The sequence below is a fragment of the Apodemus sylvaticus genome, chromosome 1 (assembly GCF_947179515.1).
Source record: "Apodemus sylvaticus chromosome 1, mApoSyl1.1, whole genome shotgun sequence".
Lineage (NCBI taxonomy): Eukaryota > Metazoa > Chordata > Mammalia > Rodentia > Muridae > Apodemus > Apodemus sylvaticus.
In genome coordinates, this window is record NC_067472.1 from 29,732,421 (window position 1) to 29,747,766 (window position 15,346).

The following is a 15,346-nucleotide window of genomic DNA, read 5'->3' on the forward strand; positions in this document are numbered from 1 at the left end:
ACTTTTAAATTCTCTGTAGATATGTGTGGTTAGAAGTAAAAACAAAAAAAGTGAAAATACATCAGAAACTGACTCGGTTCCAAGTATGCACACATAAACAGGAAATACGAGCCATAGCAACCGGCTTTGTTGGTTTTGGCTGGAGACCTTCCCTGTGTGACTTGGAGGAAGAGTCATGGAAATGCAGCTGTGTCAGAGTGGTGGACAGCCACGCAGGGAGTGTCTGCTTTCTAGAATGAAGAGGCGTTTCTTTGTCACCTCATCTGGAATCACTTGAGTCCTCGAGAACAACTTGGATACTGGGGGTTTACAGAACAAATGAACAGGTGTACAGCTCAGAGGGTGCCAGAAAGGGACTTTCTTTGGAATGCGTACGGACCTTATTAAAATGTGCTGAATGGGTTTGATCCTTCCCCATCACCAGCACAGCCTTACCTCATGCTGCAGGCATGACAAAAGGAAAAAAAAAAAACAAAGTGAGAGGCAGCTAGAGGCTGCTGTCCTGTCCTGGAGTTGGCCTGTGTCTGTTTTCTACCAAAATAGGCATGACTAACTCAGGGAGAGCCTAGGGTCTCAGCAAGGAGATGACAGATCCGAAGCTCAGGGCTACGGAGACTGGAATTTGCACAGCAAGATAAGAGGAAAAGACGGAAAAGACGTGCTGGGGCCTAAGGTCTCCTCCATTGTGCACAGCGAGGAGCAGCTGCCTCAGGGAGTGAACAGAAAGAGGAAAGCTGGGGCCTGTGCTACCAACAGTTTAGAATTCTGAGCCTGTTAACCATGCTGTCAACAAATTGCACTGGCTGTATGCATGTCAAGGGGTAAGCGCAGTACCATAGAGGAAGGCTGCTTGCTTGCAGTAGGATATAATTGAAATGGATCCATCTTAACCCAGTGTAGACTCTTGATTAACAGTTGGTGAGATCTACCAATAATTTAGCTGTCACAATGGAAGTGAGCCCCTCCGATCACCTGCTTTGTGGCAGACAGGGGCACGTGGCTCATATTTAGAATGAAGACCAACAACGTGAAGCAGACTGACTGCAAACCAGTCATTCTGAATCTTGCTCTCTCTGTTATTCCCTGAGAAGACCCCAGGACTCTTGGGAGAAATGACCTCATCCAGAACCGAGATAGGACATAGACAGGATAAGTCCGGAACATTTCTATTGTGAGAAAGTAAAGAAATAAAAGCGAGAAGAAAATAAATATGTCAAAAATACATAGTAGGCAGGAAGCTCAAAGGAGCTCTCACTGGCCAAGTCAGAGTACCAGCGAAGTAGGGATACTTGGTAAGAAAAGCAGGACTTGATGTGTGTGCTAACCCTAACTACTTCACTAGTGAACAAATGATGAAGGATGCTGATAATGAATGAATAATGATGTGGAAAGAATGTTGGCGTCCCTGTGCTGCAGCTGTCATGACAAAGCATGCATGTAACAGGCAGGCATCATGGATACTTGGGGAATTTCCTTCTCCTCGACTTTCCTTCCTCCAACCCCTCCTCTTCCTCCTCCTCCTCCTCCTCCTCCTCCTCCTCCTCCTCCTCCTCCTCCTCCTCCATTTTCTCCTTCTCCTCTTCTTCTTTCTCCTCCTCATCCTTTTTCTCCCGCCCCTCTGTCTTTTCCTTCATTTTATTCAGCTTACTATATATCCCATGATGGCCTTTTATTCATAATCCCCTTGCCTCAGTTTTTCAAGTATCGAGATTATTACAGGAGCGGGAAAGGGGAATGTTGTGGTGGGACATGATACTTGGATAGTCTTAAAATGTTTTTCCTTAGATGAAGTATTAGTTGCAAGGAGAAATAGAGTGACTTCTTTTTGTTGAATAAAGTGGGTATTACTTCGGGATGAGACTAGACTTTGCACCTTCAGATGTGATATTCAGATAGCAACTTAGGGAACTCTCTGGCTGAGCAAAACATAAGCCATTCTGATTCAGTCAGAATCACCAGAAGCAAGGACAGACAAGTCAAAATGGAAATGTTCCAATGATTTTTAAAAGGGAGGAGCTCCATTCTTCTCGGGAATTGTGAAGACAAGGGGTGTGTACTTCATGTACTTCAGGTTAAAGAGAGGCAGCAGTGGAATGGGTCTCTAACCCTGGGCTGGATCCTGACGTGGAAGAAATGCTATAAAAAATAATTATTAGGGCAACTGAATATGGAGTGGATTAAGACATCGGTGTCTGTGGTCCCCAGTCGGTGACTTCATTGTGATTATGTGAAAGCATCCCTGCTCTCTGGGATTACTTTCTGAAGTGTTTAAAGAAAAAGAGCCATGATGTGCAAGCCTGTTCTGTCATTAGGCTCAAGACAAAAGTGTTGAGTGTGTACACGGAAGAAAGCAGGCAAATGTTCAGGGAAACGGGCTAAATGAGTAACCAAGGCCAGGGAAGCCTACATGAATATTCTTTGTTCTATTATTTTTGCAACTTTTATGTCAATTTTAAATTTACTTTCAAGTTAAAAAGATTTAAACAGTTGAGCCATGATGAATCTGACTCACAGGGCAGAGGTGGGAGGGTGAGTGGAAAAGAGAGAGGTTGAGTTGCCTCTGGATTTTCTGCTGCAAGGGTTGCTTTTCTAAGTCAACTGTTTGTGGCAATGTCTTGGTCACTCTGTCGGGTGAGAACCTCGATCAGCAGATCTAAGACAAGAAGAATCAGTGCTGATTCCATCTCCCAAGTGCTGGGATTCAGGAGTCTCAGCATACAGGGGAATTGAACTCAAGGCTTTGGCCTGCTAGGCAAGCCACTCTCCCTGCTAAGCCATATACCAGCCCCTCACATTTCTTCTTTGAGATATTTTAGCTGAGTAGATTGGGGCAAGTTTCCTAACCATCAGAAACTTCAGCTTCTGCTGCATTTCTAAAGAGCACTGTCAAGATTGGAAGTATTGTCTTTTGAAGATTGCGAGGCTCCTGAGGAAATGCAGGCACACTAGTGCTCTTTGTAAACAGGAATGGCTTCTTCTACAAACATTGCCTTACTACTTTTAAGTGTTGATTATAGACAGAACAAAGGGCTCAGGCTAAGCCAGAGATTTTTTTGAATTTGGGTGGTCATTTCTTCTCTTACTGGTGGAAATTTTACCTAATTAAATGAGTTTCTTTCCCTAGTGGGTACCTCTAATCCTTTGGTTGACTTCTTTATTTCCTGACTTTGTTATTCTAGGGAACGCTTCAGTGGCTGAAGGAGCTGTGACCTTTTAAGCAGGGTGTAGTCGGAGCACAGAGGCGGGTATATAAAAGACAGCACAGGTAAGTGAAACTCTGTGTCTCCCACATTCCCAAAGAACCCATGGATCTGAAGAGCCCTGTAATTTCCCCTCCTTTGTTTTGGGATTGAGTTGCTTTTGTGTATCTCAAGGAAAAATCTGCCATGGAAAGGCCATTACTTTTTGTGGAAGGTCAGGAAGAAAATGAGCGAGGCCAGCTTCTCCATTAAAGGAGGCCAGCAAGGTGGCAGAAGGACAAAGGGCACATATGGGAAATAACCTTCCATTGAATCAAACCCCAGGAGTTTGAAAGATTCTAGGAAGGCTGAGGCTCATCCAGGGCCAGAGAACTTTAATCCAGGTTTGCTTTCAACTCAGTCTTTATCTTAGGAGGCTACAATGAGCAAATGTGTCTCCTTCTTTGCGGTTGGGCAGTCAGTCAGTATCATTGCTGCCTCAGTGCCAGTGAGGTGGAATAAAGACCTTCATCAGGTGCATTGGTTAAGGTCATAAAGAGAACTCAGAGGACCAAAATGTGTCAACGTCACATTAAGAACTGGGAGCAAAGCTGTTTCTCCATGGAAGAATGTGGCCAAGAGCAAGCCCAAGTTTCAGTCCTCTACTACCCTCCTCACAACTCTCTCTCCTGTGTATAGTTTGTAGTTTCTGACCTCCCTGCCATCTGTCTGTTATGGGCGGCCATGCCTGTTGCCTGTGAGTTGCCTGTGTGTGTCTGAATTGGGGTCTGTCCATTACAAAAGGCTTTGTTCTGAATTCATTAAACAACAGAGAGACCGTGGGAAGGGAGGAGGGCTACTTTGCAAAATCTTTAACAGAGTCTTACAAGGGGAAGAATTTACTGAACCCTGTTGACCTAGAAGAGCATGTAACACTGCAGACTGTTGTTATCAAGACACACCCTGATGATACTTCCAATATTTATGGTGGTTATTTGTTTTAAGGTTCTTCCAATCTATTGTCTGCTTTTGTCAAGTGATTACTACAGCTTTCACATGCACACACACATTCCTCTAGATCTGGGTATAGGAGAGCACATCTTGTAAGGTTAAAGCAATGCACTTAGCTTGGTTTGCAAAAGCTTGCCTGGGAAATCCAAGACATAGTAAGGTGTGTTACATTATTCTCTTCAGGGAAGGCTAAACTAAGCAGGCTGAGTACACAGTAGGACAGCAGACCAAATACACAGTCTTAAATGATTTTGAGCAATATTATTAACTTGGTTGCAATGCCCAGCAAAAGTTCAGATTCTTGGGGTGGAGAGGGGGGGAGGTCAAGAAGTGTTTTCAGAAAAATGTATCATTACAGCCTTGACCATAAAAGCTAGCTGCATGACCTAAATAGTGTCTCTATGTTACTGTTAGTTGCCAGTCTGGCATAACTAGGATGCCTGATATAATTGCTATGTACATTGAGGCAGTATTGCAAAGTTTTGCTTATTTTCAGGCTTGATAAGAAAGATACATTGCTGCTGAATGGTGATGGTGAGCGTGTATAGTCCCAGCACTCAGGAGACAGAGGCAGAGAGGCAGAAAGGCAGAGGCGGAGGCAGAGAGTCAGAAAGACAGAAAGGCAGAGGCAGAGGCAGAGAGGTAGAGGCAGAAAGGCAGAGGCAGAGAGGTAGAGGCAGATTGATCTCTGTGAATTTAAGGCCAGTTTGGTCTTCAGAGCAAGTTCTAGGGTAACCATGTTACACAGAGAAACCCTGTCTTGGGGGGAGGGAGAGAAAATGGTGTGTTGTGAGATTTTTGTATATAACTATAGTGAGTTAACTTTTATTGTTAGAACCAGATCTTTTGCAGCTCATCCATGGCCTCACTTCCTCTAATATTTGTTTTTTTGTTGCCCTCCTAGTGGGTGTGAGACACTATATTTTGATACGCTTTTCTTGGTGAACCATGAGACTGAGCATCTCTCTTGGGGAACGGAGCTCACAACTGCGATGTAGACAAAGCTTTCAACCTTTCCCTTTCCCTCCCCTCCTGGCTACAGCTCCATTTGTGTGGCCAGGGTCTTGCTCTGTGGTGAGAGCTTCCAATCCTCCTGCCTCAGAAGCATGGCTTTTTTTTTTTTTTTTTGTGCTGTCCTCTAATGATGGAGGTGTTCTGTTCCTGTTTGGTTATTGACTATAATGGAATGCTTTTTCCATGTGGTCCATTGTTAATGTTTCGTGTTGAAGTTTCTGTTGGTTTGTATTCTCATTCAGTTTCCCTTTTCTGGTCATGTGTTGACTTTGTCTTCTAATAAGCATCCTGAAAGTATTCTGTGACTGCTTGAAAAACAGTATTCCAAGCATCCCAACTTCTTTCTAGAGTAACAGAAACCTCACAGGGCCGCTGTTCTTTCTGATCTTAGGTGCTTTTGTCAAAACATATGGAATATGTGTTACCATAAAAAATAGACATGTTTGTATAGGGCAGTATTTTTTTTTTTTTTTTTACTGTATTTTTACCACACCTCTCTTCCATCTGGTTTCTTTCTTCTCATCAGCTTCATCTTCTTCAGGTTCTTGGCTGAGAGTCCCCTGGTGTTGGTTTCTGGGATATCTGCATCTCCTCCTTCCAGCTCTCAGCTGGCAGTCTCTCCAGATGGCTTTGTAAGCACACTGCCCCATTATTGCTGAGTTTATTGTCAGTGTTTAGAACACCTGCTAGGTCTTTTGTTTGCTGGACTTTAGTAGGTGGCTTAACTTTTACACCACGGTTATCTTTGGTAGTATGCAGGGTTTTTTTTGTTTGTTTGTTTCTCATTTGTTTTAAATTGTGCATTTCATGTCTCTGCATATTCCCGTCCTTTATCAGCCCTGAAAATGCCCCCCCCCCCCCAGTCATTAGTGCTCTAAATACGCTGTGTCCCGCTTATGCCCTCCAGTTCTGGTTACGTCAATGTTAGAACTCCCTTTTCCTCTGACCATCGTTCCAATTCATGTTTGATGTTTGCCTTCTTCCTCAATATGTAACTCCTCCTTTAGTAATCTTCTCTTCTGCTGTATTGAATGTTTCCTTTCATTCAAAAGTATTCTGTGACTGCTTGAAAAACAGTATTCCAAGCATCCCAACTTCTTTCTAGAGTAACAGAAACCTCATCTGTTGATGAGGACATCTTACTTTTAATACTCTTTTTTTTATTTCTTTATTTCTTTAATATTCTCTTTTTAAAAAGTTCAGTTTTGGGGCTAGAGAGATGGCTTAGTGGTTAAGAGCATTAACTTTTCTTACAGAGGTCCTGAATTAAATTCTCAGCAACCACATGGTGACTCACAACCGTCGGTAATGGGATTGGATGCCTTCTTCTGGTGTGTCTGAGGACAGCTACAGTGTACTCATACAACTAAAATAAATAAATCTTAAAAAAAAAACCTGAAAAAAAGTTCTATTCTGCTTTCAAGTTCATGAGAATGTCTTCGATGCTATCATTCTGTTTTATTTATTTCATATTTTAACTAACAATAAATGGTTATTTCATATCTTATATTTTATGGTACCTGGCAAATTCCTTAATGTTCTGAATGAGTATGTAATCTTCTTTTCTGATGTGCAGGTTGAGTCTGGATTATTGGTTAATAACTCAAATGAGGCTTTTATCTGAAAAGATCTTCGTTAACAAATATAAGGTATCTAGATTGGCATTGCCTGTAGATTCTGGCTATCCGGGAGGTGGATACAGGAAGATTATAGCGATGAGTTCCAACGTAGTCCAGGCACCATAGTAAAACAATATCTAAATATAAAAACAAGCAAACATAAATTCAGTCAATCATGGTGTCATATATTATAGCACTTGAGAAGCTGAGACAGGAGGATTGCCACGTTTTATAAGTCATTCTGTGCTCTCTGTAGTGAGTTTTAGGCCAGTCTGTGCTATACAGTGAGACCTTGTCTCTCTCACCTCGCCCATACCTATCGATTCACTTGGTAATTTTACCTTGGAATCTCAAGGTATAACTTCTCCAGGATCTTTTTTTGTTTTTAGGATACTTGTGGGTTGTTGTTGTCGTTGTTGTTGTTGTTGTTGTTGTTGTTGTTGTCTGGAAAGCTAGTATTAGTCTTGAGATTCACCAGAAAAGCCAACTCCACCAGTTTGAGCCACATTTAAAGCAAGCTTTATTAAATATTAAATACTGATTAAGGGATAGACTTTGGTCAGGACCATTTCCTGGAATGTCCCAGCAAGAGTGGCCTTGAACCATGTGTTTCAGAGACTTACAGGAACAAACCTATAGGCCATTGTACTTTTCCATGAGGCTCTATTATTTTTTTAAAAACTACAATTTGCAGCTCAAGGAAGTTCCCTGCTTCCTGGGCAGGTGGGACTTGTAGGTTAATTGGGGCCTTGCACTAGAGATGTAGAGGCCCCGCACTGAGGCTGGGGTCTCAGTTGTCTCCAGCAGCTCCACATTTCTCTGTGTCTATTCTTCAGTGCTCTTGCCTTAAATTTCAGTGCAATGCTCCTGCCACAGTCTCTCAGACTTAGTATTTGTACCAAAGACTACCATTGCATTATGACCATTTTAAAACACAATTTTCTAGATTTTATCTAGAATTATCATATAGCAGAAATCTAATTATCCCAATTCCTATCTTAGGAGTGCTCAAGTGATTAAAAAATAAATCAGCTTTTGGTACATGTCCTCTATCAATTTTTTTTTTAAGTCTTCTCCACCTTACAAGGTAAAGAACTTCCTTTACGTCACCTCAGGATGAGGACGTGCCAGTTAGCGCTGCTTTGAAACTTCTCTGCTCTACCTCTGTGTTTATGTCGCATGCCTACAGTCTGCTCAGGGTCTTTTCTTGCTAACACGTTGACGATTTAGTCCTTGGGAGCCGGGCTCCCTGCTCTCAGAGTGTGTCACTAGCACTAGGGGTTCTTCGGCCCCAGTTTATTGTGCTGTGCCATATGTTTTCTGTCCAAGAGAATCCTAGAATTTCTATCCAGAATCCTTGACATGTAAGATTCCATGGTGGCTCTCTGTCTGTGGACACCTGTCTTCATACAGAGCACAGAAAAGAAACAGTTTGCTAATGTGAATTAGAAGGTTAGAAGGGTCCTCTCTGTACGTCGAGTCTCTTCCCCCCCTCCCCCCGCCCCCCGGTTTAGCAGGTTTCTATTAGGTGTAGAAGGCAAAAATGAAAGTTTGTATTTATAGGATGCTAAGTTGCCTTGGGGTTTTTGCCTCTGGAATACTTCAGAAGTGGTTGTCAAGTCTGATTGCTGATTTCATAGTTTCTTCTTTATGTTTTTGCAGAACAAAGCCCAATCGTATATCTCTTTAGATGGTTGGTAGTTTTGACAGATGTTTGACAGATTCGAGGATATAATTAATGATGCAGCTGGGCTGCAGAGCTTGTGGAACGTGTTTCTAACCCACAAGATCTTTATCCTTTGCAGGTTACAAGGATGGCATTTACAATGCCAGCATAGCCTTAGACAGGCAGGCAGTGGTTATGTTGTTAGGAAATGCTGAGCTGTGACTGGAGGCTCTCCAAAGACTGCCTGGTATTTTTTTTTTCTCTACAGAAAATAGAATGTTAGAAAGTTCTGCAGGCTTTTCTGCCTTTGGATTTCAACTTGGATTGGTAGTTCCTTATCTCTTTGCCCTCGTAGTCTTGTTTTTGTTGTTGTTAATTGATTTTTTTGGCAATAGTTTGGGCTGTGTTACTGGGTTTTGTTTTATAAATGGTCAGGCTAGCTGAACATTCTAGAAACTCCACAAGGGGCTGGGGAAGTGAGGCATAGGACTGAAGAAGCTGGCCAGGCATAGCCATACTTCTCCAGGGAGCTCCGGCTGGCCCTCTGGACTGCCTGTCACTAGTGCATGCCTCTTGGCTGTGGGGAAAGAATGCAGTTGCCTGTGCTTTGGGTCTGTTGGCCTGGGCCAGGTGGTCATCGAGCAGCAGACACCAACCCTCTGAGTCTCCTGTTCCCCCTTTTACTACAAACATACTCCTTGGGAGGTTGTGATTCGTGCGAACCTCTAGCCTGATTAAGATGTTCTTATTCATCTGTAGAAATTCAGCAAAACCATTTCTCACATGGTTCACCTGAGTAGTTAGCCTCTATAGCAGTCAGGTGTAAGGGGCTGGAGGCCTGGGACGGAGGAAGCTAGCCCAGCTTTATTGGTAGCCAGAGTACCTTGGTCGCATTTAAAGTGTAATCCGCCTGTATGGTTCTGGTTAACCACGGAGCTCTGTTCAAGCATGCTTTTCCCACCTCATAACTACTTTGATCTGTGCATATGCCATAGCAGGGCTCCCAAGTGTTTTGGTTTTATGGCCACTTTACAGTGTTCTGTCTCTGTCTCTCTCTCCCCCTTTCCTCCATTCATATGTGGTTAGATGTGTGTGTGTGTGTGTGTATGTGTGTGTGTGCGCACACGCGCGCGCGCAGAAGCCAGAGGTTATGCTGGTTGTCTTTGTCAGTCACTTACTAGCCTGCCTTTTTGAGAATGTGATCTCTCATTAGACCTTCTGTTCCCTGACTGTGGTAGACGAGCTGACCAGTGAGCCCCAGGTCATCACTGCCTTCCTTTCCCAGTCCTGTGGTTCAGACTTTCTTCATGGATTCTTCTGGATCAGGCTCATGTGCTCAGATTTATCCAGCAAGCACTTAACTGAGCTGTCTGCCCATGCCCTTTATATCCTTAAAAGATATTCAGGACTCCGAAGACCTTCACTAATGTGGGTTATATTCAGCATATCATGAATGCAGAATAATGGCGGCCAAAGATGTCTGTGTTCTAACCCCAGAACCCTTAGAACCTGGAGTGTGTTTTTATGTAGCAGAGGATACTGTAAGTATAATGAAGATCTCAGCATGGGAAGATGTTTCTAAATTGTCTCACTGTATTTCTAAACATGGTATTAGACATCACAGGAACGTCCCTGTCAGAGTGAGGTAGGGTGGCTGGGGTCAGGGAAGGAGACGCGAGACTGAAGCAGATATTGAAGTACGGCACAGCCGAAGAGTTCTGCTCTGGAAGGTTCTTGTTCAGTGCTCAGGAGCGGGCCCTTGCCACATGTTGTAAAATCCACCGTGGCCCTGACCTCTGGAACTCTGCGATGGTCATGGCCAGTGCTTCAAAGCCATCACATCTCTGCTCATTTGCTATACCAGCAGGTGGGAACTGAAGAATTCACCCCAAACTAACAAACCCATTGTAGATGAGTGCCTGCTTGCCTTCCTTCCTTCCTTCCTTCCTTCCTTCCTTCCTTCCTTCCTTCCTTCCTTCCTTCCTTCCTTCCTTCCTTCCTTCCCTCATTCCTTCTTTCCTTCTTCCTCCTCTTCTTCCTCCTCTTCTTCCTCCTCTCCTCCTCCTTTTTATTATTATCATTATTATTATTATTATTATTATTATTTTAAACAAAAGGTGCTCGGAACCAAAGCCTACACTAACCAGGTACAGGACCACAAACTACATCTCCAGCCTATAAATCAGTTTTCATGAAATACTGTCCATTAGTTAATGCATTTGTTCATATTTTTGTAAAAAATTTTTTTTCTACCAGCTTAAAATCTGGCTGCCTTTTCCCGTTTGCTCTGTTCTCTGGATGTGGCAACGCCATGTAGAGTCCTCTTAGAACTCTGTGCTTACATACAGAGAACAGCCGTCGTAATGACAAAGCCTTCGTGTTGCCTACTGTGAAATAGTTTGTGCCACGTGGACTAGATAATAGGGTTTGGGGAACTGGTGGGATCCACAGAGCCACGAGGTTGGTCCTCAGTCTGCATCATTGATAGAAACCTACCTGCAAGACTGGGAACTGTATTTCTTTTCTTTTCTTTCATTAGTTACAAAACTAGAGGCTTTGCTTATTAAGGCCAAATGACTTGAGAAGGAGCTTGAAGCAGACATATTTTGATAGGGACTATAGGTAGACAGAATCATCTAATTTTTCTGTTAGAACAAATTTTTGAGTCCAGGTCATTTCTAAGAGATTTAAGTGAGTTGGGCTCATAGATCTGGAGTCTAAGACGTCTAAAAGCATGGACCAACATCTGGTAAAGTGCTTCATGCTACATCATAACATGAAAAGAGCACCTTATGTAACGAGACAGCCAGTATGGGAGCCTGGCCACCCATGCTTCCATTGGAGTAACACCTTCCTGGTCTCCTCAAATCCTAATGACTTCATAGATGCTTCTTCTCCACAGGTAACCAGTGGAAATGGGAATTCGGAACTTGTTCCCAACACATGTGCTTTGGGGCATGTTCACACTACAGCAATAGACAGTCAAAATGTCAGTCTCCCTTCTTGTCCCAGGATGGACTAGAAAAATTGCACATGTTTGCTTAGACTGCATCATTCAGAAATAGCTAAAATAATACACAATAGCATGGAGGCAGAGGCATAATTGCAAGGGAGTGCATTTTTGGCATTTGTAGATAAACTGCACAAAATATCTTTTGTCTGCTCCACACAGGCAGCTTTTGATATATTGTTTGGGCTTTTTGAAGTTAACAATAAGCTTCCTTTCCTTGGGAAGAGGAAAGTTTGAAATGAGTTTTAAGCCTTAGCTTTGATTCCTAGTTATTTTTCATTTCTTTGAAAATCCAAGGAGCGTGACCTTTCTACTGGGGTCATCTGATGTGGTCCCTGCTGTTCCCTAGTGCCATTCTGGAACTTAAGGTCCAGTTTCTGTGATAAAGTGCCTTCTATTTTGAAAGGTGTGTAGGTAGCACAACAACTTGTGTTTAAAGCGCTTGATTTTGAGCTCTTTGTAAAGCTTAGCAAAATTTTCACTAATGCATAGGTGTGTATTTAATGTGTTTATAGAATTGTATTTAAGTCAGTAATTGTAACACCTCATGGTGACTGGGAACTAGGGAGGTATTTCAGTATCCTGTGTGTGACTGTGAGCTGTTCTTTCAGCCTGTGGGTTGGAGAAGCCCAAATGTTACTTACACTTTATATTTTCTGTTCCTGTCTGCATTGATTTGCAAGGGCAGCTTTGGGATGGCAGAGAAATGGGCAGAGAGGGCAACTTTGGAGACTGGAGTCCTTGTGGGGTAGAGAGATCCTTGTTTGGGAACCTTAACTGGGGTGACTTTTGCAACCTGGAGTTGGGGGATGCTCCTACTCACCTTGAAGATCTTTTCCAGAGGCCCAGAGCTGTCTGCCCTTGCTAGTTCATTTCTCTTACTACAGTGTGTTGTGTAACTAGGAAGAAGGCTCTTTTCTAGTTAAGCCTATTATGAGTAGGAGAAGAGAAGCAGTCAACGAAACTTAACCTTGTGGACTGAGGGCTTCATGTCTGAGGAACACAAATGGTGTCACTTATTACCATATATAGTCATGAGAAGCTGATGGGTGTGCCTGTTGCATTTTTTGCATATATTCTGGGTCATTGTTTTGGGGTTTCCTGGGATAGCTGTCTTTGAGCTTAGCTAGACGGGGAAAAGTGTGATGGTGGGCTGTGGTACCCTCTCCTCTCTTTTCTAGATGTCCGTTCATCATTCCTAGATACTGTGGGTTGGTAAAGGTCAAAATGGTTTATTTCTTGTTAAGAGGCAGTCCTCTGAAAAACCATGGGATTGATCACATCAGTGCTTAGTGTTTGTAATCATTGGTGTCGGGACTGGTGGTACCTTATTATACAACATCATTTTGACTTGGGAGTTTTTCCATTGATGAATCATTAACTATAAATGGTTTTGGCCGGCAGAAGCAAACTGGAATGCAGGGTTGAGAGCTATGTCTAAGTTTCCTATCGGTTCCTTGGCCTGAGAACTTCCTCACAGCTGGCTCAGGAGAAATCAGAGGAGAGGCAGCCTCACAGCTGCTAAAGCCAGGCAGGCCATTGCCTTAGACTAGAGGGCTCCTGGCTGTGTGTATTTGGGGGTGATTTGGAAGTTCGATGTGACAGTAGAAGAGTCTCTCTGGAAAGACATTGACTAGCTGGTTGTCACCAGAGTCCTGCTGTCCCACTCCATTTCTCAAAGATGCTCTAAATCCTTCCATAGCAGCTGCTGCAGATTCTTGATGCGTCTTGAATGCCGCATCCCTGCCAGCCTAGCTCTTGGCAGATGCCCTTAGAAATGAAGTCATAAGACACAGCGTGTGCTTTTCCTCTATCCTGCTGTCACAATAGCGGGGTAGATCTGCCTTTGCCCCAGCAGCGCTTAGCTGCTCCTGAGCCTCAGTCATGTGTAGGCATGTCTTGTTTTCTAGTCCTCATCCTCCGGTCCTGTCCCTGTCCTCAGACACACGGGCATCTTCTCGCTAGTATTTGCTTGCTTTAGGATATATTTCTTAAACTGCCTGCCTGCACCACATCTTCGATTGATTTCTTTCCTCTTAAGACCCATCTATGTCTCAGGCCACTCCCTGAAAATCCTGCTGCTAACAATGTCACCTGAAAGCTACACTTCACTTGCCCAGAACATTCTTTGATTCACCTACTATGTGCCTGGGAACTTGGGGTACTGATACCAGGAGGCAAAGAGATGTATCAGGAAGTGGGACTGTTGGTGTTGAATGGAGAGGGGCCACAAGTTATGGTTACAGATAGCACTAGAGATGAGTAGCAGAAGTATGTATAGGCTAAAAGAGTAAAGGAACAAGTCTGCCTCTAAGTACTGGTCCCACAGACAAGCAAAGGTTGCGGCCGACATTAATTATAAGCTAGTGGTGGGTTCCTGTGTCTGGTATTTCTGATAGTATCTGAAACAAGGAGGTGTAATTTAGGTTGGTGAGGGAACATTGTCATAGAGAACTGTTTTGGTCTAGAAGTGTTGCTGAGGTAATATCACTTGGAAGATGAATAATTTTCTGTGTCTTTTGAGTCAGGCTTTGGTCAGAGGAGATGAGTGACCTTCAGTCACACTCTTAGCCCTTGAGATCTTTGGTAGAGCTTCCTGTTTTGAGACCGTCTTGGCTGTGTACCTAATACTTAGTGCTTCTCAGATTGGGCGGCCCTGTCCCTGTGGAGGGCCTGGAGCCCTGGGCCTAAGAACAGCATCTGCTTCCAAGGGCCTTCCTCTCAGGCTTAACAAGACTGCGTGTGACCTCTCACCATGGATAGTACGTGCTGGCTGTGTGGATATGTGTGAGTCTGCTCTCGGACTTCCTTTAAAGGCAATGACCATTGTCTGCTGAGAGCATAAATAGGACCTGAAAATTGACACAACTTGCACACAGCAGCTGAGGAGGAGATAGCTGTTTTTTTTTGTTTAATATTTTTTAAAGTCAGCATCAAGTCTTTGTAGTCAAGTCTATCCTGGAGCATCCTATGTAGCCCAGGCTGGCCTTGAGCTTGATGTGTTCTGAGTGTTGGGATTATAAGCAAGAGCCCTGACACCCTGCATGGCGATTGGTTTTCTTTCGTTCCTTAAAGATGTATTTGTTTTATTATTTTATGAGCCTTTGCCTGTAGGTATGTCCATGTACCATGTGTGTATCCGCTGGTCACACACTCAGAAGAGGGTACCACATCCTCTGGGACTGCACTTTCCGAGAGTTATGAGCTACCATGTGGGTAATGGGAATTGAACTTGGCTCCTCTGGATAAGCAATCATTATTCATGACCGCTGAGCCATCTCTCCAGCCCAGTAATTATCTTTTTAAAATTTGGTTGGGAGAGAACTTTAGGGTAAAAGAAAATCATGGTTGGCCAAGGGACTTTGAGGGAAGAATCTTTTTTGTTTGAAATGTGCTTTGATGCATCAGATTTGTGTCCTGAGTGTGGGTGTGGATATGTAAGTTAAAAGTTTTATAGATCTGTATACAAAAAAGAGGGAAAGTAGTGAGCAGTGACATCTGAAGAGGCTTGCAATTTAGTTATCATCATCATCATCATCATCATCTTTCTAACCGTTGTTTTGCAGAGCTAGGTGATGAATATACTAGAACTGCAATTTTTACAAGTTCTACCTAAATCTAGAATTATTTTAAAATAAAAAGTTTAAAGAAACACAATGCACCCATTAAAATGCCCCAAAGTCAGTAAAACTGAACAAAAATGTTTAGTACCAAGTCCTGGTCAAGTTGCTGAGGAACTTGAACTCTTGGGCCTTCTCTCCCTCCCTTACTCCCTCCTTCCCTCCCTCCCTCCCCCCTCTTCTGTCCTTCCCTCTCTCCCTCCCTCCCTGTTGTGATCACAGTGTAT

At 43.3% G+C, this 15,346-nt stretch overlaps 1 protein-coding gene across 7 annotated transcripts in view; it reads left to right on the forward strand.

The window, feature by feature from the left end:
- The window catches only part of Sgms1 (sphingomyelin synthase 1), a 274,151-nt gene that overhangs the window by 109,153 nt on the left and 149,652 nt on the right, over positions 1-15,346 (forward strand). For all 7 annotated transcript variants that reach the window (XM_052187219.1, XM_052187194.1, XM_052187204.1 and 4 more), the window contains one exon: positions 3,180-3,265. The gene's annotated coding sequence lies outside the window, so the exon portion shown is untranslated. The remainder of the gene's footprint in view (positions 1-3,179; positions 3,266-15,346) is intronic.